Source organism: Pyrgilauda ruficollis, unplaced genomic scaffold (assembly GCF_017590135.1).
Source record: "Pyrgilauda ruficollis isolate IOZ18807 unplaced genomic scaffold, ASM1759013v1 scaffold419, whole genome shotgun sequence".
Lineage (NCBI taxonomy): Eukaryota > Metazoa > Chordata > Aves > Passeriformes > Passeridae > Pyrgilauda > Pyrgilauda ruficollis.
This window is the reverse complement of record NW_024525701.1, coordinates 34,614-58,014: the sequence shown is the minus strand read 5'-3', so window position 1 is coordinate 58,014 and position 23,401 is coordinate 34,614. Positions and strand designations below refer to the sequence as shown.

Genomic DNA, 23,401 nt, shown 5'->3' with positions numbered 1-23,401 from the left:
ATTCAGTGTGGGAGAAAGTTATTTGACAAGAGGTGAATGTGTCATTCTGCTACAAATGTGTCATCTGGAAATTGCAAGGTCTGTAACGGTATTTGAAGATCTGTCTTTATGTGCCTTGTTTGTATATGAACGTTAAGATTGTGAGGGTGTGTGTTGTGGAGGTGGTAGAAGTTGGATATTTGAATGAAGAATGGATCCTCTGTCTGCTTGCATTTTTGCAAGGGCCCTGCAGAAGTCTGTAGCAGTTGTGTTTGTGGGTCAAATACAAAAAGGGGGAATTGTGGGAAAGACATTTCATGCTGTTCTTGTGAGCCAGCGAAGTCTTCCTGGAGATAAGGAAAGCCCCGTATCTTTCTCAAGGAACACATCAAGGCTATCACTATGGCAACGTGATAGAAGAGGGAAGCTTAAAAGATACAGACGTTAGCTGGCTCACAAAATGACGTGGCTCCCTGGTTACCTATTAGGAACTTTGTTTCTTTCTTATTACCAAAGGGCAATGTATGTTTCTGTTAGGTAAATGTAAATGTCTTGAAAAACTGTAAAAGCAACATGTTGCTGTAATAAATCTCTCTCATACACCCTTCTGATGGAGTCTGGGTGCTTTGTGCTGTGTCGCACTCTATAGCGACAGAGAAGGAATTGTTTTGTCTACCTACTCTGTGAAGAGAGCTTACCATCCCCCAGTATGAAACCCAGAAGTACACACTAAAGCAGTACAGAATCTAAAAAATATAAAAGGCTAAAACCTGAGGCATCAGTTCCTGGAGCACCTCCTCCCCCTCTTTCTCCACTGACCTTGGTGTCTGCAGAGTTGTGTGAGAAATGATACTCGCTTTCAAAAATTTAAAAGGTTTATTAAAACCCTATGAAAAATACAGCAGAAGACTGAATAGAGATAATATTATGGCGCTGGAAGCAAAGGATTTTTTCCCACCATGTGCTCCTCCACACAATGGAGGTTTTGCCTTTTAACCCTTTAGCCCCTCCCAAAATTCTGTCCATTCACTCCTTCTTTGCTGTCCAGTGGTGGAGTTTACTCCCTTATGTCTTGATTGGAGGTCAGATGTTGCCATGGTAACAAGCCAACCCTCCCAAATGTCCTGAACCCAGGCCAACCCCTAATGACAATGCAAGGGGGATAAAATATAGCTATAAGTCTATAAAACTTCTCTTAACATGTATGCATAATATTTTCTGTCTTGGTTCAGGGCAAATTTGAGAGAGAACTATTAAAGGGGTTCTTGTAGAAAAGCAGATTGAATTGGCTTCTTTTTTTAACAGGTTTTGGAGAAAATACTTTTTTGGAGAAAAGTGGAAAAAACTGTTTATTGAACAATAAAACCTAAACAATATTAAACAATAAAACCTCTTGCTGCTCCAAAAGGGATGACAAACTCAGAAAAGTCCCCTCCCCGGGTTGCAGCTTGGCTCACTCAGTCTCTTATCAGTCCCTCCAGTGCTGGAAATGTCATGGTCCAGGCCCGGCCCGGTGGGCTACAGGTGCGAGCTGCCAGTGCTCTTCTGGGTGTTCAGTCCAGAACAGGTTTAAACAGGTTCGAAGAAAAGGAAAAAATCCCCACAGTCCAGGGAACTTCTTTGCCTCAACTAGCTAAAACTAACTAAAATAAAGGAGAGCTCTGTCCCTCTGTCTGTTCATCCATGGACAACAGTCCAGGAGGAGGAATGTGGAGGAGTGAGTGCAGTGTCTGAAAACAAACTGCGTGCTTCTTTTCTTTCTCTTTTATTTTCTGGAACAAGTCTTAAAGGTGCAAAACTTATTATTTAGCATAAACAGAACAAGACAATTGGGGATAAAAGCATCATACAGTCAACTTAGGATATCCCACTCCTTATTTCCATATTGTCAGCTTACTACTAAAAGTAATATATATTTTAACTCTACAAACACATATATTATACATCTAATATACAGCTATACACAGACAATGGTAGTAATATTTAGCAAACAGTAATATTTACACATAGTTCTCACCCAACAATTAGATTTCTTTGAGGTACCCATCGTGTTCTTTCATCTTTCTGCATTATCTACTATGTGCAGCCTGGTCTCTGAGTAAAGACAACTTCACAAATGGGTTTGTCTGTACTCGAGGCAGAATTGATCTAAACTGTCTTCTTTAACAAACTTCTGACATGCGCTACTGGGACTTTGTCTCTATCTATACTATGTAAAGGTTTAGTTTGGGCAGGGCCCACTTGGTTAGTAGAGATTCAGGTGTTAACTAACTAGGTGGCTTTTGCTAGATGCTGCTTTCAATTTCTGAAAGATCTTTTACTTAATGTTTTTAAGATAGTTTTTAACACTCTATTGTACTTTTCTACTTTGCTTGCAGCTTGTGTGTGGTAGGGGATATGGTACACCTAATCAATGCTATGTTTCTTAGTCTAGGTGTTGATAAGGCTGTTCTTGAAATGAGTCCCATTGTCTGACTCAGTCTTCTCAGGGGTACCATGTTTTCAAAGGACTTGCTTTTTAAGGCTCAGGATGTTGTTACGGGCTGTAGCATGAGGCACAGGGTAGCTTTCTAACTATTTTGTGATGTCTTCAATTATGGTCAACACATAGCGCTTGCCTTGGCATGTCTGGGGTAGTGTGATGTAGTCAATCTGCTAGTTTTTTCTATACTTGTACTTGGACCACTGCTCACTATACCATAGGGGCTTCACTTGCTTGGCTTGCTTGATGGCAGCACACATCTCACAGTCATGGATAACTTGAGAAATATTGTTCATGGTTAAATCTACTCTTCGGTCTCGTGCCCACTTATAGGTGGCATTTTTGCTTTGATGACCTGAGGCATCATGGGCTTATTAAGTTAGGAATAACTCTTCTTTGTGTTGCTAATATAAGTGTATCTTTGACACCTTTATTTTTGCAGCCTGGTATACTTGCTCATTCTTTTGGTGCTTTTTATTAGCTCTACTTTTGGGGACATGAGCATTTACATGGTGGACTTTCACCAGTAGCTTTCTTACCCTAATAGCAATGTTTTTTTACTCATCAGCAGCTCAAATTGGTTTTCTTCTATGCAGCTAATTAGTTTTTTTTCTACTTCTCCAGTCATCTTTACAGAGCATTGGCTACTATCTATGAATCAGTGTAGAGGTAAAGCTTTGGCTACTTCTCTTTTTCAGCAATGTCCAGGGCTAGTTGAACAGCTTTGAGTTCAGCAAGTTGGCTTGATCTATCTTTTTCTTCAGTAGCTTTTGCGACTTGTTGTGTGGGGTTTCATACAGCTGCTTTTCACTTTTGTTTTATTTTTACAATGTGGCAAGAACTATCAGTAAAAAGAGCATAGTGTGTTTCTTCCGCTGGCAGTTGGTTATATGGTAGCGCTTTTTTAGCACATGTCACTTCTTGTTTCTTTTTATCAGCGAGACTAAAGTTTTTACTTTCTGGCTAGTTTGTAATTATTTCCAGAATCTCAGGGTGATTCAGTTTTCTAATACGGGCACACTGTGTGATAAGAGCAATCTATTTGCTTCATGTAGCACTGGTGGCATGGTGGGTAGAGGGAACTTTTGTTTTGAACATCTACTCCAGTACTGGTAGTCAGGGTGCTAGGAGGAGTTGTGCTTCACTGCCTATTACTTCCGAGGTGGCTTGGACTCTTTCATAGGCTGCTAAAATTTTTTTCTCTGTGGGAGTGTAGTTGGCTTGGGATTTTCTGTAGCTTCGACTCCAAAATCTTAGTGGTTGGCCTTGAGTCTCCCTAGGCACTTTTTGCTAAAGGCTCCAGGACAAACCATGGTTCTTGGTTGCAGAGTAGAGCACGTTCCTTACATCTGGTCCTGTCCTGACTGGGCTAAGGGCTACCACATGAGCGATCTCCTGCTTGATCTGGGCAAAGGCTTGTTGCTGTTCAGGGCCCCAGTGGAAAGTGTTCTTTTTACAAGTGACTAGGTAGAGAGGGCTAACAATTTGGCTGTACTCAGGAATGTGCATTCTTCAAAAACCTATGGTGCCTAGGAAAGCTTGTGTTTCTTTCTTGTTGGATGGTGGAGACGTGATTTTGTTGATGACATTGGTGGGAATTTGACACCGTCTATCTTGCTACTTCATTCTTAGAAATTGTTTTTTTGAGGAGGTCTTTTGACTTTGCTCTTTTTGATGGCAAAGCCGGCTTTCAGAAGAATCTGGATGATTTTCTCTTCTTTCTTAAACACTTTTGCTGCCGTCTTTCCCTACACAATGATGTCATTAATATATTGCAGATGTTTTGGAACCTCACTTTTTTTTAGTGCAGTCTGGATCAGACCATGGCAGATGGTAGGACTGTGCTTCCACCCCTGGGGCAGTCAGTTTTAGGTGTACTGCACGTCTTTCTAGGTGAAGGCAAACTGAGGCCTGCATTCTGCTGCCAGAGGAATGGAGAAAAATGCATTGGCAATATCGATAGTGGCATACCACTTTGCTGCCTTGGACTCCAGCTTGCACTGGAGTTTTAGCATGTCCAGCACAGCAGCACTCAGCAGTGGAGTCACTTATTCAATGCATGGTAATCCACAGTCAAGCTCCATTTTCTTTCAGATTTACGCATAGGTCAAATAGGGCTGTTGAAGGGTGAGTGGGTCTTGCTGATTACCTCTTGGTTCTCCAGCTCACAGATCATTTTGTGGATGGGGATCATGGCATCTTGATTCGTTTGGTACTGCCATCGGTGCACTGTCAAGGTGGCAATCGGCACTCGTTGCTTTTTTACTTTCAGGAGTCTTATTGTAGATGGGTTTTTTCATAGTCCAGGCAAGGTGTTTAATTGCTTGATGCTTTTTGTCTCTACAGCAGCTATTCTAAATGCTTATTTGAGTCTTTTCAGGTCTCTGAAATACTCACTTTGGAGGAAGTTTATGCTTAAAATGCATGGGGCTTCTGGGCTAGTCACAATAGGGTGCTTTTTTCACTCATTTCTAGTCAGGTTCACTTCAGCTTCTACTAAAGTAAAATTTTGTGATCCCCCTGTCACGCCAGCAATAGGAACAGATTCTGCTCTTATATGTCTTGATGGGATTAATGTGCACTGCACACTAGTGTCGACTAAAGCTTTATATTCTTGTGGTTCAGATGTGCCAGGCCAACGAATCTACACAGTCCAAAAACCACGGTTTTCCTTAGCCTCTACTTGGCTAGAGGCAAGGCCCCTCTAAGCCTGGTTTTTAATTGCTTGATGCTTTTTGTCTCTACAGCAGCTATTCTAAATGCTTATTTGAGTCTTTTCAGGTCTCTGAAATACTCACTTTGGAGGAAGTTTATGCTTAAAATGCATGGGGCTTCTGGGCTAGTCACAATAGGGTGCTTTTTTCACTCATTTCTAGTCAGGTTCACTTCAGCTTCTACTAAAGTAAAATTTTGTGATCCCCCTGTCACGCCAGCAATAGGAACAGATTCTGCTCTTATATGTCTTGATGGGATTAATGTGCACTGCACACTAGTGTCGACTAAAGCTTTATATTCTTGTGGTTCAGATGTGCCAGGCCAACGAATCTACACAGTCCAAAAACCACGGTTTTCCTTAGCCTCTACTTGGCTAGAGGCAAGGCCCCTCTAAGCCTGGTTATGCTTCTTTCCCTGGGCATATGTTTGGAGGTTTTTTAAGGGGATCAAAAATATTGTTATCATCATCATATATGGCAGTTTGGTTATGGGCTACTGGAGTTGCTTCTTTTTTGGTGGAACTTCCTCTCTGAGTTCTGCTTTTCTTCAGTTTATGCACCCATTGTGCTAGAGCAGCAGTAGATTTTCTATCCCATCTCCTCATGTTTTCTCCACAATCGCACAGGAAAAACTACAGCTTCACTCGTAGGGTGTACCTTCTCTCCCCATCTGGGGAACTTTTGCATTGGATACCAGAACTTCTGATTTGTATTGCCGAGATTTGGAGAAAGTCCTCTTTAATCTCTTCCCTGAGTTTCTTGTGATTCTTTTCTATCTTGTCTTCTAATTTCTGCAGACGTGTTTCTACTGCTGTGATTCTGGCATGTGTTAGGCCATGTACAGCATCTGCATATGTTCGGAGCTTCTTTGCTATATCAAGCACAGTCTCTTTACTGTCATGTCATTTCATTATTGCTAAAGCAGAAGCGTATTCTTGTGGCTTAAGTTGTAAAAGATTTTGCCACATCACGGATGTACATGGTATTAAGTCTGGATTTACAGTGTTTATGTTATCTGAGAAGACAATCTCTCCTACTGTCAATTCCTTCAAGCATTGAATCCCTTGTTCTATGGTCTTTTACTGAGTTTGCTGCATATAGAGATTGTCTGCACACAGGTATTTTTGTGCTACACTTTCCAGGACCCGTGCACAGACGCTGTGAGGATTAGCCCTCCCCATTATTCCTTGGTCAATGATGGGATCATGTGACAGGAATCCCAAATGCCTCACGTCACTATTGTCTAAAACTGTAGCCTCGCCTGCAGCATCCCAAAGACGGACTAACTAACTAATTATAGATCCATCAGGTCTTTGAGAGTAGTCCTTTCTTAGGCCACAAAGGTCCTTCAGGGAGTAGGACTTAATAGTGGCTTCTGATGTTGTCAGTTGCTTTAACTTTGGCTTTTGTATCAGCAATTGGTGTTGAGGGTCCTTCCCCCGGATCATTATCATCGGTCACTGAATGATTGGTTTTGTTTGGGTGCTTCTTTTCCGTGACAACTGTCAGTGGCTTAGGGTCACTGTCTGGTTTAGCTACAACCTGAGTAGCTGGGGTGTTGGCTGCAGCCTGAGTGACTGGGGTAGTTGCTGATTTATCTCCCTGCTTCCCTGCCTCTATTTGTTGCCCTACAGTATCTAGCAGTGTGCGAAAAGCATAGGCCAGGGCCCAGCTTATTGCAATGAGCTTTTTCTCTTTAGAGTTATCATGGGACTTTTCTTTCAGGTATTTTCCCACCTCAGCTGGGTTCTGAATTTGTTCACGTGGGAAATCCCAGGCTACAGGGTCAGAAAATTCTTTCAGGGTTTGGCCCATATTTTCCTATTCTCTACATCACTCAGGATTTTCCACGCCTGGGTCTACTTCTGGGTCAGGGGTCTCATTAGCTCCTCTGGACATCTCAGCCCTCATTCTAGAGAAGCCGTAGACTATATAGAGGAAGCTTACCAGATTAAATACCAGAAAGATGGTCTCTTTAACATTCAGGGGAAACTGAATATTCTCAAAAAGTGACATAACAGATTCAAAGGAAAAGAAGGAAAGGAAAGGAAAGGAAAGGCTGGAAAGACTAATTCTCTGCTCCTCCTCTAACAAACTGGGTGCAATTACTAATAAATTCCTAAAACATACTACTGGAACTGGGACGCAGGGTAGGACGAAGAAACCATAAACCATACATATTGTAAACAGACTCCAGTATCTTTGTAAATGCCCTATAAATCATTATCACCAAGCCCAGCACAATTGCTATTCTAATCCGTGCCCCTCAACTGTAAAAACTACATGTTAGGCACAATAATCCTAGTGGTCAGAAAGGTATTGAAACCTCAAAAAATCCTAGAGACCAGAACCACATGAAGGCATCCACCCCAAGAGACATTATGAATTTAAGCAACATGGCTAATGACTGCTTTAACCTACCACAGAGCAAGCACAACTAACATTCAATCAATAAAGGTTTTTTCTACTTTCTCGGGCCCCATGCTGGGTGCCACTAAAATGTATTTGTCTTGGTTCAGGGCAAATTTGGAAGAGAACCCCCAAAGGGGTTCCTCTAGAAAAGCAGATTCAATTGGCCCCTCCCCCCAACCGGTTTGGGAGAAAATACCTCCTTGGAGAAAAGTGGAAAAAACTGTTTATTGAACAATAAAACCTAAACAATATTAAACAATAAAACCTCTTGCTGCTCCAAAAGAGATGACAAACTCAGAAAAGTCCCCTCCCCGGGTTGCAGCTTGGCTCACTCAGTCTCTTATCAGTCCCTCCAGTGCTGGAAATGTCATGGCCCAGGCCCGGCCCGGTGGGCTACAGGTGCGAGCTGCCAGTGCTCTTCTGGGTGTTCAGTCCAGAACAGGTTTAAACAGGTTCGAAGAAAAGGAAAAAATCCCCACAGTCCAGGGAACTTCTTTGCCTCAACTAGCTAAAACTAACTAAAACAAAGGAGAGCTCTGTCCCGCTGTCTGTTCATCCGCAGACAACAGTCCAGGAGGAGGAATGTGGAGGAATGAGTGCAGTGTCTGAAAACAAACCGCATGCTTCTTCTCTCCCCCCTTCACTCTCTGGAACAAGTCTTAAAGGTGAAAAACTTATTATTCAGCATAAACAGAACAGATGATTGGGGATAAAAGCATCATACAGTCAACTTAGGACATTTGCCTTTTAATTGTGAGAGTCAACCATCGCATTACTCATCTATCGCAGTTGTTCCTCACATATTCTCACTCTGCTCTTCTCTGGCTGCTGTTACAAGTGCACAATAACTTTTTTCTTTTTCTTCTTAAATATGTTATCACAGAGGTGTTACCACCATTTCAAATTGGCTCAGCCTTGGCCAGCAGCACATTGGTCTTTGGAGCCATCTCTACTGGACATGGAAGAAGCTTCTGGCAGCTTCTCACAGAAGCCACCCCTATAGCCACTGCCCCTGCCTCCCCCCAAAACTTGTCCATGCAAACCCAATACATTAACTCACAGGTTTTCTCACTTGTACTCTTTCCATTCTCTCCCTTATCCCACCCTGGGGGAAGTGAGTGAGCAGCTGTGTGCTGTTTAGTTGCCAGCTGAAGTTGATCCACAACACTCCCTCATTAATCTGAAGTCATAAACACTTTAGGGGGAGAGATAGATATATTTTATTAAGTTTCACAAAGCTGAGGTTGGGGTTAGGAAATTGCCAACTATAATTCAAGAAGTATTAAATGCAAAAAAGAAAAAAGTAATTTAAAGTCTTGGATTTTTAGAAAGCTGTTCACCATTGGCGTCTGTTGCTCTGTCAACCTTCATAAATGTTCAGCTTCAGTAGGAGCAGCGTTTTATGAATGAAAAGGCATTTTTTTCCTTTGTGCTTCCACCCATCATGTATTATTACTTCTAGTATACTACCACTAGGCAGCTACAGTAATTCTAAGTTGAAGGCTTCATATATCCTTAACAGTTGTTTTCTGTCATCACATTTTAGATTTCATGTTTCTGGACTTCTCTGCCAGAAATCTGTCAAATTTACAGTGAAATAAAAAGTACTAAAAAGCCATATAGGCCCACTGTGATTTCATCTCATTCTCCTGACAACTTAAATCCAGTTTCCTGCTCTGACCAGCTTCCATTTGGGGTGTTACAGGTGGATTTCTCCTGCTCTTATGTGTATCTAAGGAGTAGTTTGGGCAGGTGAGGCAAACTAGCACAGAAGCTGTTCCTGACCTTTCTCCTTTCCCTGTTGCCAAATAGGCCTTTGGGGTGAAGCAGTGGAGAGGCATCTCATTGCAGTTAAGCATCTGGCCAATCATTTACTTATGTAATGTCTTTCCCCTTGAGAGGTCTTTGAAAGATGATGTTGCTATTACCCAACTGTACCAAAACTTGAGGAAACAAGCACTAATGGAATCCTTCAATCTGCTTCGCAAGGTGTTTGCTACAGTGAACCACACTTGAATTGTTTCTATATCAACAAATGCAGCATGAGGAACAAACAAGAGGAGCTCAAGGCTTTGGCCTAGTGTCATGGTTTTGCATGGGAGACATCTATGGAAGTGATGCAAAGCTTTTAGCCAATAGAATGCTGTACATGCCTCTGTGAAAAACACATGTTAAGGATGAAAGAAACCTGAGAACTTCCTCTTTCTCTTCTGGCTGGCAAAGATGTAGCATGTCCTGGCCCCCTGTCTTGGCCAGGCCGGGCTGGTTGGCCCTGACCACAGGGCTGGGCCCCTTCCCCCAGGGCACCTGCCAGCCCCCACATTGGCTACCAGGCAGGAGAGTGAGTGCCGTGGGCCAGGCCATGGCTGCAATTTCTAACATCTTGCTGCTAGCCCTCGGCTGAGCCGAGTCCACTGGCCCCCATGAGCAGCCCCAGGTCGAGCCGGCTCAGCCAAGATTCAACCACCGCAACCACCGGGCAGACTGGGCAGGGGGAAGGAGAAGCCACACACACAAACACACACACCCCGGCGTGCTGCTGCTGAGTTCTGGCCTGGCTGATTAGATCCTAGCCGCCCCCCCAGCTGCAGTTCCTGCCGTCTGTAGCACCCAGCCCCACCAGGGACAAGTTGACTATATGCAGGCACTGGGTGAGATGCTAACTCTTTCAGTGCTTCAATCCTCCCTCGAGAGAGAGAAAGGAACAAGATGCAAGCATGTAAAGGAGCAACATGAAGACACTGAGGTCAGTGAAGAAGAAGTCAAGTCCCAGATGGGAGGGATGAGGAGATGCCTTGATATTGGGGCTGAAATCCTTTTGTAGAGATGTGGAGAAGAGTGGTCCTGTGCCCCCAGGAGAAGACCACCTCTGTTCCCAGAGATTAAGATGATTTTAAAGATAGATAATGAGAACTTTTGCCTTTGAACAGCTAATCTTTAAAACAGTACACCATAAGTTGACATGGCCCATAAGCAAGCTGTGGGAAAAGCTTGTGGAAAATGGGAGGGACTTCACAATTCCAGGTTTCCCTGGGAGGTTGCTATTCATGACAAATTGAGAGCCACGAGAGAACTATTTTTTTCCTCGTGGAGAAGTCTCCACAACATTAACAAGAGGGACTTCTCTCCCTAAGTGAACTGAAGAAAGACTGTTCTAGAGGTGATAAACTGACTGAAATTTTAGGTTTTGTTTCTTTACATTGTCAGTGGGAAAGAAAAGGTTGTGGGGGGAGGAGAAGTGTTCTGCAGGTTTTGTTCTGATTCTTATTACTCTTTCTTTTAGCTACTGTTAATACATTTTTCTCTATACCCTATTAAAGCTTTGAGCCTGCTTTGCCTTTCTCCTAATCCTATCTCACAGCAGGAAGTGAGTGCATTGGTGATTGGCCAGCACCAAACCCACCACACTCTTTGGTGCATTGGCCAGGAAATTACAAATTGGCGAACCAAAACCACTACACCCAGTCAAAGAGATTTGACATCATTGGCATAAGTGAAACCTGGTGGGATGAGTCCTGCGACTGGAGTGCCCTGTTGGACGGGTACAGGCTCTTCAGGAGGCATTGGCAGGGCAGAAGAGGCGGAGGGATGGCACTGTATGTAATAGAAGTGTTAGAATATATGGAGCTCACAGTTGGCAGTGGTGCAGTTGAGAGCCTCTGGATAAGAATCAAGAGGCAAAGAAATAATGCAGATGTTATGATAGGAGTCTACTATAGACCTCCTAACCAGGATGATGAGGAACCAAGGGATGCTTCCAAGTCAACTTCCTTTGTCCTTATGGGGGACTTCCAACTTGCTAGAAATTAACTGGGAGCATCACAAAGATGGTGCAACCCAGACCAGAAGATTCCTAAAAAACCTGGCTGGCAACTTTATGGAACAGGTCCTAAGGGACCCAACCCGGAAAGATGCCCTTCTTGATCTACTGCTTGTCAACAGAGTGAATCTCGTGAGCGAAGTGGAGATTGGTGGCCATCTTGGCCACAGTAACCATGAAGCGACTGAGTTTAAAATTTCTTTACAGGAAGAAAAGCGCCAGCAAAACCTCAACTCTGGACATGAGGAGAGCAGACTTCAGGCTTCTCAGGGAACTAGCGAGTTAGGTCCCAATGGGAAATGTTTTTGCAGGTGCTGGGGTCCATCAGTGCTGGTCACTTTTTAAACCTCACTTCCTAAGGGCACAGGAGCAGGCAATTCCTAAATATCAGAAGTCAAACAGGCAGCGTAGAAGGCCTGCTTGGCTGAACAGGAATCTTCTCTTAGAAATAAGGCAAAAAAGGGAGGTGTGTGCCCAGTGGAAACAAGGTCAGGTGACATGGGAAGAACAGAAATATTTCTTGCCACGGTGGGGAGAAAATTCATGTGGCCATGGTTCAACTGGAGTTGAAGTTGGCCAGAACTGTGGGGGACAATAAAAAGTGTTTTATAAAATATGTTAATAAAAATAGTGTAAAAATAAAATGGGTTCGTTACAGGATGAGGATGGTCACCTCACAAAAAGGGACAGAGACAAGGAAGAGATGTTTAACACAGTCTTTGCCTCTGTCTTCAATATGGATGACAGACCAAGGGGGTCTCAGTGCCCTGAGCTGGAGGACCATGACTGTGAGAATGATCAACTCCCAGTCGACCTGAAAATTGTGCGGGATCTGCTGTTCTAGCTGGATCCCTACAAATCTATGATAGGATTAATCCAAGAATCCTGAAGAAACTGGCTGATGTCATCAGAAAACCTCTCTCAATGATTTTTGAGCAGTCTTGGGAATCCAGAGAGGTCCCAGCTGACTGGAAATTGGTGAACCTTGTCCTGATTTTCAAGAAGGGCAAGACAGAGGACCCTGGAAACTACAGGCCTGTTAGTCTCACTTCAGTGCACATTTAAGTTATGGAGAAGATTATTCTGGGAGGTATTGAAAAACACCTGAAGGACAACACAGTCACTGGTCACAGCCAGCACAGCTTCATAAGAGGAAAGTCCTGCTTATCAAACCTGATTTCCTTTTATGGCAATGCAATCCACCTGGTTGATCAAGGGAAGACAGTTGATGTCATCTTTTTGAATTTCAGTAAAGCTTTTGATACTGTCTCTCCCAGGATCCTTCTGGACAAAATGTCCAGCCCCCAGCTGGATAAACACTTCATGCGGTGGATGAGCAACTGGCTCACAGGTGGGGCAAAAAGAGTTATAGTGAATGGGGTGACATCAGACTGGTAGCCTGTCACTAGTGGGGTTCCACAGGGCTCTATCCTTGGCCCTGTGCTCTTCAACATCTCCATTAATGACTTGGACACAGGACTGGAAAGGATACTAAGCAAGTTCGCAGATGATACAAAACTGTGAGGAGCTGTCAACTCCCTCAAAGGCTGGGAGGCTCTGCAGAGAGACGTCAACAATTTAGAGAGTTGGGCAATCACCAACCATATGAAGCTCAACAAGGGGAAGTGCTGGACTCTGCACCTGGGACAGGGCAACCTTGGATGTACGGACAGACTAGGGACTGAGATGCTGGAAAGTTGATTATGTGTCAGCAGTGTGCCCCTGCAGCTAGGAGGGTCACCCGTGTCCTGGGGTGCATCAGGCACAGCATTGCCAGCTGGTCAGGGAAGGGTGTATTGGTTTGGCATTGCCAGGTTTTTGGTCGCAGGGGGGCCACAGAGGTGGCTTCTGTGAGAAGCTGCTGGAAGCTTCCACCATGTCCAACCAAGCCAATCCTTGATGGTTCTGAAGATGGACATGCTGCTGGCCAAAACTGGGCCAATGAGAGAGGCTGGTAATGCCTCTGTGATTACATATTTAAGAAGAAAATCACAACAAAGTGAAGCAGTTATTTTCTTCTAGTCAGAGGAGGAGGTGAAAACATGTGAGGGAAAACAACATGGTGACACCAAGGTCAGTGGTGAAGGAGGGGGAGGAGGTGCTCCAGGTGCTGGAGCTGGGATTCCTCTGCAGGCCGTAGTGAAGACCATGGTGAAACAGGTTGTCTCCCTGCAGCCCATGGGTCCACAGGAGATGCAGAGATTCACTCAGAGCCTGGGGGGGGAGGTGCTCACACCAAAGCAGGCGGATGCCTGGAGGAGGCTGTGATCCAGTGGGAGACCTGGTGGAGAAAGGGAGCCCTCGCTTCCAGTCTGGAGCAGCCTGTCCTTGGAGGACTGCACCCCATGGAAAGAGAGACACATGTCAGAGCAGTTTTGGAAGGACTGTTTTCCCATGGGAGGGAATTCACATTGCAGCAGGTATGGTAAGACTGATGCTTGTGTGAGTGGGCCCACACTGGAGAAGTTCATAGAGGACTGTCTCCCATGGGAGGGACCCCACGGTCTCACAGGGGAAGGGCTCCTTTCCCAGAGCAGTGGGAGAAAATCTTGGGTGATGAACTGACCCAAAAAAAACCCCCATGCCCTGTCTCCCTGCACTGTTGGTGGGAAGGAGGGAGGGGATGGGGGGAAAAAGGTGTTTTAAGGGCTTTTTTTTACATCTCATAGTCCTCCTCTGATTCTGTTAGTAATAAATTCACTTTGCAACCTTAAGTTGAGCCTGTTTTGCCCTCGAAGTGTTTTCTCCTGATCCTTATCTCAACTCATGAAGCCTTCATTAATTTTTTTTCTCTCCTCTACCCAGCTGTGGCAGGGGAGGATGAGCAAGCGACTCTCGTAGGTGCCTGGCATTTCACCAGTGTCAAACCACGATAGAGGGGATTGTCCTTCTCTGCGCTGCACTGGTGCAGCCTCACCTTGAATATTGTGTGCAGTTTTGGGCACCACAATATAAGAAAGACATTAAGCTATTAGAGACCATCCAGAAGAGGGAAATGAAGATGGTGAAGGGCCTTGAGGGGAAGCCTTAGGAGGAACAGCTGAGGTCACTTGGTCTGTTCAGCCTGGAGAAGAAGAGACTGAGGGGAGACCTGGTTGCACTCTATGACTTCGTCATGAGGGAAAGAGGGGGGGCAGACACCGATTTCTTCTCTGTGGTGCTCAGTGACAGAACCCAAGGGAATGACTTGAAGTTGTGTCAGGGGAGTTTTAGGTTGGATATTAGATAAAGGTTCTTCACCCAGAGGATGGTTGGACACTGGAACAGGCACCCCAGGGAGGTGGTCATAGCGCCAAACCTGACAGAGTTCAAGAAGCATTTGGACAATGCTCTCAGGCACATGGCGTGACTCTTGGGGATGATTCTGTGCACAGCCAGGCATTGGACTCAATAATCCTTGTGGGTCCCTTCCAACTCAGCATATTCTGTGATTCTGTTCAATGGCCCCTATGGTTGTGCTCGCAGGGGTCCCAGGATGAGGGAAGAGATGAGAATCTTGTCTCCATGTTTCAGAAGGCTGATTTATTATGATATTATATTATATTAAAATGCTATACTAAAAGGAATAGAGAGAAAGGATCCATCAGAAGGCTGGAAAGGAATAGAAAGGAATGGAATAACAAAATCTTGTGACTGCTCACAGCCTCAACACAGGTGGCTTCTCAGGTTTTCTGCTTTCGGGATGACCCGAGTGTCCCTTTTTCCCAGCCTGCCAGCCGAAGAAAGAGTCAGGATTCTTCGGCTCGTGTTCACAAGGTTGTTTATTATCTATTATCTAAAATATTTTCTGTCAGACCCGCAGAGGTTTGATCTGCAGGTCTGTCAAGGGCACACTACCCGCCCCTGGGCTGGTGTCTACATTTTATACTACGAGTTACATATATTTTATTTATCATTATTTTCCAATACCTATCGTCTATGTTAGACTGTCTACTTCTACTCTAAACCAATCCAAAAATGCTAACATCACCCAGAAGATGGAGGCTAGGAAGAAGAAGGAAGACAGGACAACGCCCAAGTCCCTCCATCTTGCCTCCTAGACCACTATAGTAAAAATCTTCAAAATTCCACTTTTCACCTGGTGACAAATACTATTATGCTACTTAAACTTTTGTGACTTGTAATTCTTCATACAAAGTTGGTAATTTGCTCCATGGGTTAAGATCGAAATCCCAAGTGTCTTTGGCTTCCTGCCAGGGTCTCCGAGCCCCTGCCAGGATCTCAAGCTATTCAGGGCACCCAGAGGGGTGTCCTGGGTTCCAACAGTGGCTGTCATTGGTCATCAAGTAAAAACAATTTCACATGCTGGGTAAACAATTCTCCAAATCACATTCCAGAGCAGCAAAACATGGAGAAGCTGAAGCTTCCCAGCTTCTCAGGAGAAAAGATCCTGGAAAAAGGATTTTTCATAAAATATGTCTGTGACAGGCCCCCTTTTGCCACATCCTATTTATGTCCTCAAGGGCACTCTTGTGTGAGCAATGTCGTTGACATAACTGAGTGAAATAGGATTGGCCACTGCAGCAATTACTTTCCCTTCTGTCTCCTCCTTTCCAGTTCTCATATTACCTGGAATCCCATGAGCACACCAACTTGTTATTCCTTTTACACTCTGGGCTCACTGCAGGTAGCAGGACGTGTCTACCTTCAGCTTCAAGGTCAGTTTAACTAACTCCATTGCTTATCTTATTTGAGGTAACTGAAATGGTGGTATTTCAAATACAAGGCTTAGTAAAAATTAATTGAAAGCACCACAGGATGTGGTGTTTGTTATAATTTATTGATTTTAATAACTACTTAGTGCAGAAAAACATGTCAGCCCACTGTGAAGTGGTTTCAAATGTCAACCCTTAAATAACAATTTAAATAAGGGGAAATGTAAGTTCCTTTGCAGAGGTTTAGAGAAAGCATCTTTATTTTGGGAAGTTATTGGAGAGTTTATATCTGTCAGCACTGTTGGGATTAGGTTTTCACATTGTAAAATAGTGGTTGACTGATTCAAAAAGGCAAGCACTACCAACACCTTTCACTGGATTCAGCAAGAGAACTTGGGGTTCTAAATCTCACCCGGTCAAATTTAATAGACTAGATCTTTATCCGGTAGAAATCAAAAAGAGTGTTGTGACTGAAGAGTAGTTGTGTGACCTATTAAGAGTCACAGCATTTTCCTTCTCTCCGTTTTTCATAGTAAGGAATTTTTAATTTTTAAATTTATTCTTTTAAAAAAGAGGCTTTGATTTTTATACCAGTTCACTTACCTCTGGAATTACAAGGAGAAAAGAAAGCTGAATTTTAGTTTATTTTTCCTAGAGGCATTCCATGCTATGATTAAGACATACTTAGCATGATGCCTGCTCTAACATAATTTATGCACTATGGAGATTTTTATATTAAACAAATATCAGTCAGAAAGGGTCATGTCTTGCTCGGGCTGAGCTATGAGAAACTGAAAAAAACCCACCAATATTGTTTTATGAGATTTAATGTTTTGATTTAAATCTTATCCTCTGACCTTGTAGAGTGATATAGCAGATGAAGAGCAATGTAAACTGGTTTTTAGGCATCTAAAAATGATATATCAGGCATTTAGTCACTTATGACATTTCTTGCAGATGTTTCTAAGATGCCCACAACTGCTGTAGAAGGACAGAGAAAAATTTGCACTGGGTTCTGTGGATTCTAGATCAAGCTAAGGATGACTCATAGGAATTATCTCTCAAATATAAAAGACCAGTATCTTTTGTAACTCATTTCTCCACCACATGGAAAGTTTTGTTCAGTACAGTATCACCATTAGACAGCTAAATAGTTTAAAATTTGCAGATATGTTGTTTATGTGTCTGTGTGAACTTCAATCATGATTCTGCTATTCCTCTAAAATGTCACTCAGGATCACACGGTGTGGTACTAAATATACCCATGACATGATTCAAATATTTAAACTAGCTCTATTTCTAGAAATGTCACCAGTCAGTCTGTAACCCTTGTACCTTCTTTCCATCTTTGGCTAAAGTAACATGTGCAGTCTAGTATAAAATAAAGAATAATCAACATTTATGTTCAACTACATGAATATCCACCTAAGAAAACAGAGCTGACAACTTTCTCTTTAAAATAAGTTCAAGAAAGTAAAGGGTTAATTGCAAAAAAAAAAGTTTGTTTCTATTAAAAGTAGTCGTTCTGCAAGTTCCTTAAAGGGTAGTTGTTTGTGCATTTATGATGATTCAGTCTCTGAAATGGATGGAATGGTTTCACCTCTGTGCAGATCACAGGATCACTGTGTGCAATATGACACTGCTGAAATAGTTTGAACAAGGCTGTAGGCATGAATCAAATGTCCTGAAGCTCAGTTGGTTAAAGCATGGTGCTAATAACACCAAGGTCATGGGTTTGATCCCTGTATGGGCTATTCCCTTAAGACTCAAACTTGATGATCCTTGTGGGTCCCTTCTAACTCAGAATATTCTGAATAGCAAGGGGAGTTTTAGTTCAGTAGAATTTTTATAAGTTATTAATCTAAAAAATGCATATTTTTTGTGCTGGTAATGGACCTAGATCTAAAAAAAAATGTATTTCTTTTGAAGCTTTTATTGGCTTTAACAAAGTCTGTAACCTAGATGTATTGTGAAGAGGGAAAAGTGATTTAATGCCCTAAAAGAAGCATAATTTTTTTTCTCCCATCCTGTGATTCAGCAGCTCCACCTTAAATGATATTTGGAATCCTTCAGTCTGTTTATCAGCTAGTCCAACAATTTCTGCAGTGACATTTACTCAGTCTTGGGTCTGGCTTTTGTCTCCACATTCTATGTATGGTAGGTTTTAGATATATAAATAGAATTTTAAAACATAATACACTCCTGACAGAATATTAATGTTCTAAAAGCTGGTTACAGGTAGCTGAGCAAATCCTGGGGAGAGAAAAAAGGCTATGACCTCCAAGATCATGACCTTTCTGATTGCTTTTGCTAATTCACTTGAATTCATAGATTACTAAATATTACTCTAGAAAAGGCAAATCCATTTTGGCTCTGAATTTGCTTATCCTTTATAGTGCTGATGTGGTGGGAGATCAGTAATAATTGTGTTCAGCTGTGAAGAAAACTTGGTTTTTGCAGACACTTAATGCTATATGTTGTATGGCTTAGTGACTTGAAGTCAACATAGCATTTAATCCCCTCATAATTAATCACTTCACACATGAAATGAACACTCTCTATAAACTTTATCCACAAGATAGCTTTTAAGGAATTAATCAAAATTGTTCACCATAGGAGTAAACCTGTTGCATGGAAAATTCATAGCAGCTGTTACTGAGCCAATTGTTCTGTATTTCTTCACTTCCTTAGAACAATATTTCTGCTTTCTTCAAATTATAATGCAAGTACAAATGTCCTTTGAAATAAAACTTTAAAGGACTTATTACCAGTGACAAATTCCACTCTCAGAACTATTGAGCTGTACTTGAGCCAAAGGAATGCATAGTCCTGGAGGGATACAAAAGATATAGTAAGTAGTTATCATGAGGCAAATCCAGTAGCCAAATTGTGAGCAGAATGACATAATAAAGGCAAAATGTATAAGGCTAGTTGTCCAAGCACTTTATAAAACTGTAAGTTAGATTCAAATCCCAGGAGTCATCAAAATGTCTTGCATCACACTTGGCTAACATGAGAATAATCCCTCCATTTGACCCACAGGAAAACCACCTGATGCTGGATACCAGCTGATACATGTATATCTTACCCTCCACATTCAGCAATTAACAGATACACAATTGTGGGTACTGCTGAAGCTTGTATCTGCCATCTACAATGGAAAGAAAAACAGAAAGATTATAGGCTCTGGGTGACAACAGAGCACAACTGTGTGGGGTATGGGACAATCACCCCAGGCAGTGGTAAGGAAAGGCAGAATATCTAATGACTTGATTAAGACCATCACATTATGACCAGTATTCTTGCAAGCCACTTGTATTGGATAGTTGGCGAGCCAAACTCAACAGTGATGCCATGTGCAGTAAACACAGGTGTACCCTCCCAGTTGCAGCACAGACTGGTATAGCAGTGCACAAAGTACATTTTTTGTATCTCTGTGACCTGCTATGGTATTTGAGAAGCTCCTGCTTCTTTCTAGCTGGCTTTCTCTTTCTGCTATTCTTCTCATCAGCCTGCAATAACATCAATGATGTCTTAATCTTTGGATCTGAGTTAGCATTCCAATTTATATTTCCACACTGTGAAACAGTAGTTCTCATTTATTTACTCTGGACTGTTGTGTTTCCTGATGTGCTAACTTTTGCTTATCTGCATATAGAATATATACAGTGCTCTAGATTCAAGTCTTACACTGAAACAGTTCATTTTAGATAATTTCCCTGAATATTTCTAATACAGTGTGCAAAGTAGGTTAGGCGCTGAAATCCCTGACATCATCCAATTAATAAAGAAAAGCTGTGTGCAATGCTTTGGAAAAACACTCATTACTATGGGAGTATCATCTGAGTGACATATGGTTGTGGTCTCTTGCTACAAATCCTAAATGTGTCCTTCAAATATATAAAATAAAATTACTAAACTTTATACTTAGTTAAGATGCAGTTCAGTCCTATATGTTTCCAATAAAGTGCAAACATCTATGTAGCTTGTGGTGCATTGAAAGAACTAATTTCTACAGATGGATGCAGTTATAAATCAATCAGCAGAGTGGTGGGTTAACCCTGGCCAGCAGCTAAGCACCACACAGCTGCTCATTCACTCTCCCAGCCCACTGGGACAGGGGAAGGAACAGGAAGAGGAAAATGAGAAAATTAATGAGTTGAGATAAAGATAGTTTAATAAGCAAAGGAAAGAGGAGGGAAAAAAAAAAAGAGTGATGCAAAGGCAATCACTCACCACTTTTCACAAGTAGACTGATGCCCAGCTAGTCTTCAAGCAATGGCTACCTTCCAAATCTCTCCTCCCCTCAGTTTTTATTGCTGAGCATGATGTTGTATGGCATGGAATATCCCTTTGGTTAGTCTTTGTCAGCTGTCCAGGTCCATATCTTTTCCATCCAGTTCCCTACATCTACTACAGGGACTTTGTCTTTCTACAGCACATAGGAGTTTTGTTTGGGCAGGGCCAGGTCAGTTATTTGATTCTCTGGTATTAACCAGCCAAGTGGCTTCTGATAAATTTGCATCCCAATGCTTCTATGTTCCAGCACTTACTGCTTTCAGTACAGTCTTTACTAGGCCATTGTATCCTTCAGTGTTTTCAGAAGCTGGTTCATGATAGGGGATGTAGTACATACAATCCTATTTGGCAAAACACTGGAACAGGTTGCCCAGAGAGGTGGTAGATGCCCTATCCCTGGAAACACTCAAGGTCAGGTCAGACAGGGCTCTTAGCAACCTGATCTAGTTGAAGATGTCCTTGCCCATTGCAGGGGGGTTGGACTAGATGACCTTTCAAGGTCCCTTCCAACCCAAACTATTCTATGAAACTATGATCAATGCCATGTTTCTTGGCCAGGTACTCATGAAGTTGTTTTGGAAATGAGGTCTCTTGTCTGACTCAATTCTTTCTGGGATGCTGTGCTGTCACAGAACTTGCTTTACAAGGATCAGGATGGTGTTTCAAGCAGTGATATTAGTTACAGGGTGTTTTGAACCCTCTGCTGATCACCTCCACCATGGTAATCATGCAGTGCTTGCTTTGGTGGATTCATGGCAGTGTGATATAATTGGTCTTCCATGGCTTCCCCATATTGATATTGTAGCCACCGTTCCCTATACCAGAGAGACTTTACTTGGCTTGCTTGATTATGGTGCATGTTTTGCTTTCCTGGAAAACCTGTGTGATGGCTTCAGTGTTCATGCCCATCCCTGGATGTGTACGTTGCATTTCTTCCTAGATGTGCAGATATTGCATGGACCCACTGAGCTACAAATATCTCATCCTTATACTCCCAGTCCAGGTCCATCTGAGCCACTCCAGTTTTACAACCTTGTCTACCTGTTTGTTGTGTCGATGTTCTTCAGTAGCCCAGTTCTTAGGCACATGAGCATCTATATATGACGTACCTTTACAGCAAGGTTCTCTACCTGGGCAGCAATGTTCTGCCACAATGCATCAGCCCAGATGGGTTTACTTCTGTGCTGCCAATTGGTCATCTTCTACTGCTGTAGCCAACCTCATAGTACATTTCCCACCATCCATGAGTTAGGAGAGAGAATACTCTCCACTTTTGTTCAGTAATCTCTAGGGCCAGTTGAATGGCTTTCACTTCTGCTAACTGCCTCAACTTACCTTCTTCTTTGATGGCCATTACTGAAACTTGGTGGGATGAATACCATGACTGGTGTGCTATCACCAACTACTAATGGTGACAGGCTTTCCAGAAAGGACAGGCAAGGAAAGAGGAGTGGAGGGGTTGTCCTCTATGTCAAGAAATTGATAGATTGTGAAAAGCTGTCTTTGAAGAATAGCCATGGGCAAGTTGAAAGCTTATGGGTAAGAATTAGAGACCAAAGCAACAAAGGGAACCCTATGGTTGGTGTTTACTACAGGCCACCCCATCAAGGGGAGCCTATTAATGAAGCCTTCTTGCTCCAGCTACAGGAGCCATTGTGTTTGCAGGCTCTTGTCCTCCTGGAGGATTTCAACCACCCCAACATATGTCAGAGAAGTATCACAGCGAGCTGAAGGCAATCCAGGGGACTCCTGGAGTGTATCAAGGATCACTTTTTAAGCCAGGTAATAGACAGCACTACCAGAGGGGATTCAATACTGGGCCTGATGGTCACCAACAAAAGTGAGCTAATTGGTGGCATCAGGATTGGAGGCAGCCTGGGGTACAGTGATCATGTGCTGTTAGAGTTCGCAGTCCTGAGGTATATGGGTCAGGCAAAGAGTAAAGTCAAGACCCTGAATTTCAGGAAAACAAACTTCCAGCTGTTCAAAGCATCACAAAATGTCAAGACATCTTTTCCAGTCTCTGACAGCTGGTCAAACTAAAGAGCAAGAAAGAAATGCACAGGCAGTGGAAGCAGGGACAGGTATCCTCGGAAGAGTACAGGAGCTTTTCCCAGTTGTATAGGGATGGGGTCAGGATGGTCAAGGCACAGCTGAAATTGTCAAGGGACACAAAGAATAATAAGGACTATAAGGACTTCTACAGGTATATCAGCCAGAAAAGGAAAGCCAAAGAAAGTGTACCCCCTCTGACAAACATGACTTGCAAACTGGTAACAATGGACAAGGAAAAGGGTGAGGTACTCAATAAATTTTTGCCTCAGCCTTCAATGGTAATCTCTCTTCCCATACCTCTCAAGTGAATGCATCTCAAGGCAGAGACTGGGGGAATTAAGTCCCTCCAACTGTAAGAGAAGATCAAGTTTGAGACCACCTGAGAAACTTGAACACACACAAGTCCATGGCCCCCAACAGGATGCTTCCCAGAGTTCTGAGGGAACTGGCAGATGTAGTTGCAAAGACACTCTCCATGACATTTGAAAAGTCCTGTCAGTCAGGTGAAGTCCCAGGTGACTAGAAAAAGGGAAACATTTCACCCATTTTTAAAAAGGTTAAAAAAAGAGGACTGTGAACTACAGACCTGTCAGCCTCACCCCTGTGCCTGGGAAGATAATGCAGCAGATCTTCCTGGAAGTTAGGCTGAAGCCATATGGAAGTCAGGGAAGTGATTAGAGACAGCCAACATGGCTTCACCAAGGGCAAATCATGACTGACTCATCTAGTACCCTTATATGATGGAGTGACTGCACCAGCAGACAAAGGAAGAGCTACAGATATCAAATATCTGGACATCTGTAAGGCCTTTGACACAGTCTCCTATCACATTCTTGCCTCTGAATTGGAGAGAGATGAATTTGAGGGATAGACAGATGGATTGGGTTTTAACCCTGGTAGGCAGCTAAGCTTCTTAGTGCACTTCCTCAAGTTATGTCTCTGAGGAGAAAAGGGTAAAGGTGTAATTGCTGACTGTGAAAAACGA

The 23,401-nt window shown here is 42.9% G+C and overlaps 1 protein-coding gene across 3 annotated transcripts in view; it reads left to right on the top strand.

The window, feature by feature from the left end:
- The first annotated feature begins 15,929 nt into the window (after window positions 1-15,929).
- LOC121359125 (creatine kinase S-type, mitochondrial) overlaps window positions 15,930-23,401 on the top strand; it is a 41,436-nt gene continuing 33,964 nt past the window's right edge. For 2 of the 3 annotated variants that reach the window (XM_041477841.1, XM_041477839.1), the window contains exon 1: window positions 15,961-16,065. The gene's annotated coding sequence lies outside the window, so the exon portion shown is untranslated. Of the gene's footprint in view, window positions 16,066-23,401 lie in introns of all 3 variants that reach the window. The other variant, XM_041477840.1, reaches the window with a different exon arrangement.